The sequence below is a fragment of the Rousettus aegyptiacus genome, unplaced genomic scaffold (assembly GCF_014176215.1).
Source record: "Rousettus aegyptiacus isolate mRouAeg1 unplaced genomic scaffold, mRouAeg1.p scaffold_m13_p_17, whole genome shotgun sequence".
Taxonomy (NCBI): domain Eukaryota; kingdom Metazoa; phylum Chordata; class Mammalia; order Chiroptera; family Pteropodidae; genus Rousettus; species Rousettus aegyptiacus.
In genome coordinates this window covers 44,715,041-44,719,572 of record NW_023416292.1, presented here as the reverse complement: position 1 = coordinate 44,719,572, position 4,532 = coordinate 44,715,041, and the positions used below count along the sequence as shown (strand labels likewise).

The 4,532-nt window shown below is 34.8% G+C and overlaps 1 pseudogene; it reads right to left on the bottom strand.

Moving 5' to 3' along the window:
• Positions 1-4,192: 4,192 nt before the first annotated feature.
• On the bottom strand, positions 4,193-4,311 carry LOC118613139 (annotated as a pseudogene).
• Between the last annotated feature and the right edge of the window lie 221 nt (positions 4,312-4,532).

Sequence of the window (4,532 nt, the reverse complement as noted above, 5' to 3'; positions counted from 1 at the left end):
GAAAAGCTCTAGAGCTGGGAGGAAGAGTAAGAGAAGTAAGGGGATAGGGATAATAGGTCTAGAGTGAGATAAGGAAACTGGAGATTTGGTGGAAGAAGAATGTGGGGTGAGCAGATGCTATGATGAATAAACTTTGTCAGGCAAGATCTCTAAAGAAGAATTTTGGCAAGTTTTACCATGTGCAATAACCATCACATTATCCCACACTTGCCCCATTCCACCTCCTTAAGAAACAGTCTATAAAGGTTTGTGTTACTGCTAAATACTTTGGGGGTTGTATTTCTGTATTTTTTTGAAACTGCCACCTTTCAAAGAGAAAGCAGAGACCAAGTTTATTGAGATTCAGTAGTGGAATGACTTGTGATACCCAACATATATTCTAAGGAATACAGCGAGAACACAATTGTGTGTGGTGAGTGCCATAAACCTCCAGATAAGTTGTAGGAAATAGAAGACTCATATCTGCGTCATGTCCAGAGTTTTGGGTAAAAATAGACTAACAGAAATTCTCCACTCTATTAAGGCACAAAAGTAGATTAGAGATGACTGTGTGGGGCTGTGAAGAATAAAGAGTTCATCAGTCAGTGAACATTTATTGAGCATGTATTATGCTTGAGGTATTATTATTCTATATACTATTATTCTATATTATTATTCTATATTCTATATACTGAGAACAATGGTGAACAAGATAGATAACATTCCTTCCCATAAAAAGATTATATTTAATGAACCTGAGGTAGCCCCACTAAGTCTCTCGCAGAGACTGCATTTGAGACAAGGAAGCAAATTGCAAGGTTGGTTCACCATCTGCAAATCAATTAATGTGATACACCATTTAAATCGAATGAAGATAAAAATCATACGATCTTATCGATAGATGCAAAAAAAGCATTTGACAAAATCCTGCATTAATTTATAATAAAAATGTTCAGCAAAGTGGGACTAGAGGGAACATATTTCAACCTAATAAAGACCATATATAACCAATGCACAGCTAACATCATACTCAATGGTGAAAAGCTAAAAGCATTTTTTTTTTAAGACCAGGAACAATTATTGAATTGTACACTTGAAACCTATATAATTTTATTAACTAATATCGCTCCCCCAACGCCCAAAGAAAAAGGCCAGGAACAACAAGAACAAGATGAGAATGTCCACTTTTGCCACTTGCATTCAATCGCAAGAAAAAAGAACAAAATTGGAGATGCCATGCTACCAGATATTAAACTATACTACAAGGCTGCAGTAATCAAAACAGCATGGTACTGGCACAAAAACAGACACATAGAACAATGAAATAAAATAGAGAGCCCAGAAATAAACTCACACCTTTATGGTCAATTAATCTATGACAAGGGAGGCAATAATATACAATTGAATATAAAGTTTATTCAATAATTGGCTTTTGGAAAACTGAACAGATCCATGCAAAAAAAAATAAGAGACCATTTTCTTTTTTAAAAATTATTTATTATTATTTATGCCTACAGCACCGGTCTTCCTAGACAGTCTCCCATTTAAGTACTAACCAGGCCCAATCCTGCTAAGTTTCCAAGATGAGACGTTGGGCTTGTTCAGGGTGGCATGGCTGTAGACTATGGATCATGGCTCCACTGGGGCATAAACCCAGGACCTTCTGCATGTAAAGCAGATGTGCTAACTGCTACACTATGGAACCATGTCCTAGACCATTTTCTTACACAAGAATAAACTCAAAATGGATCAAAGACTTAAATGTAAGACCCCAAACCATAAAACTCCTAGAAGAAAACATAAATGATAAACTCTCTGATATTACTCCTAATATTTTTTCTGATATATCTTCAGGCATGGGAAACAAACAAACAAACAAACACACACACACACACACACACACACACACACACACAAAAACCAATGGGACTATATCAAACTAAAAAGGTTTTGCAAAGCAAACCAATAAAAAGACAACCTACTGAGTGGGAGAAGATATTTGCCAACGATACATCCAATAAGGGGTTAATAATCCAAAATACATAAAATACTCACAAGACTTAACACCAAAAAAACACAATCTCATTTAAAAATTGGCAGAGGACCTGAATAGATATCTCTCCAAAGAGGATATACACATGGCCAGTAGATATATGAAAAGATGCTCAATGTCAGTAATCATCAGAGAAATGCAAATTAAAACCACGACGAGGTATCACCACACACCTCTCAGAAAGGCTATCATCAATAAATCAGCAAACAATTTGTTGGTGAGGTTATGGGGAAGGACCACCCTGGTGCACTCTTGATGGGACTGCAAATTGGTGCAGTCACTGGAAAACAGTATGGAGGTTCCTCAAAAAATTATAAATAGAGTTGCCTTATGACCCAGCAATCTCACTTCTGGATATTTATCTGAAGAAATCAAAATCACTACTTCAAAGAGATATACTCACCCTTATATTTATTGCAATGTTATTTATAATAGCTAAGATATGGAAGCAACCTAAATGTCCATCGATAGACTATTGGATAAAGAAGAAGTGGTACATATATACAATGGAATATTACTCACCCATAATAATGAATGAAATCTTACCATTTGCAACAACATGGATAGATCTAGAGGGTATTATGCTAACTGAAGTAAGGCTAAGAAAGACAAATACCATATGATTTCATTTATGTATGGAATCTAAAGAATGAAATAAATAAACAAACAAAACAGAAGCGGACTCATAGATACAGAGAACAAACTGATGGTTGCCAGATAAAAGGGAGGTTGGGGAGTGGGGTAAAAAAAGTGAAGTGATTAACAAATTGGCAATTACAAAATACATGTGGGAATGTAAAGTACAGCATAAGGAATATAGTCAATAACACTGTAGTAACTATGATTAGGGCCAGGTGGGTACTAGAGTAATCGTGGGATCTCTTTGTAAATTACATAAATGTCTGACCACTATTCTGTAGATCTGAAATTAATATAAAGTAATATTAAATGTCAACTGTAATTGAAAAAAATTGAAAAAGAAAAAAGAAAAGGGGGAAAAGAGGAAAGAGAAGGAATAGAGAACAGCTTGCTAGTATGGAACTTGAGTGACATTTGTGCTATTAAGGGCAGCAACAGAGCAGATCTTTGTGGCCTCTGTGAATGTGCAAGTTCACTGTCCTCTCTCTTAACCAAAGGTGGTTCCTGGATCATCTGAAAGAAAAAGGAAATAAAGCCCTCCCCCTTGGAAACAAAAAAACAAACAAACATGGAGGCACGACCTTGCCTGCAGGCCACATGACATGATCCAGATGTCTGCATGGATAGAAAGTGACTGCTGAGGACCAGACGTCGTCCCTAACATATGTTGTGCACTTTATCTGACACAAACCTGATCCTGGAATAATTTTCAGAGAAAAATGAATGAGAGGAAATATTGGGATGAATGAGAAAACTCTGATATAATTGAAATTAACCCAATTGGCAAGATAAAAGTCTATTTATTTGTCAGTAGGCAAAATGGAGACGAGATAGAAATTAAATTTAATGATAAAAAGTATAATGAAATTATCATTCTGTAGTTTGTGACATGTATATTTTTATTCAGAACATCTGGTTACACACAAATCTAATTGAATATGAATCATCTACAAATCACTTTGGGTCAGTATGTTGCATTAAAATTAGCATTTTGATTGACATTAAAATATATTTTAGGAGATATCAATTATTAGGATCATTAGAAGGTTTTCCATGTGATTTTGGATTAAATATGTATGGTAGTAAAGTATATTATTTTTAAACTTTTTATTATCTTTTTAAAATTATAGTTGACATACAATATTATATTAGTTTCAGGTATACAACATAGTTTTAGACATTCTATAACTTACAAAGTGATCATCCCGATAAATCTAGTACATATCTGACACCATACATACTTACTATGATATTATTGACTATATTCCCTATGCTGTATTTTACATCTCCCTGACTGTTTTTATAACTGGCAATTTGTATATCTTAATAATCCCTTCCTCCATTTCATTCATTCTTCCTACCTCCCTCCTATCTGGAAACTATCAAAATGTTCTCTGTATCTCTGTATTATGTTTCTGAGAACTTAAGGGTCATTGCAGTTGTAAGAATGTATTTTTAAGCTCTCACAATGAAGTAAGTATTACATATGTGGGAAGTTTTTTTTATTTTTATTTTTTTTTATGCCTAAAGCACCTGGTCTGCCTAGGTGGTCTCCCATCCAAGTACTAACCAGGCCTGACCATGCTTAGCTTCCAAAATCAGACAGGATCGAGCATGTTCAGGGTGGCATGGCCATAGATTATGGGGATTTTTAGATGTAGAGTTACAACCTGGTGTGGTTATATGAAAGCCGATGATAACCTTATTTTAAGATTGATAGTTTGAGATTTGAGTATATATGAAATATTTGGCTTCAATTTAAGGTCATAATGATGAGTAAGTGCTAAGTTTTAGCTTCAACAGGATTTACATTGAGAACAAGAGTCCAGATGAAGATGTTCACTTTATTGCCTTTTTGAGG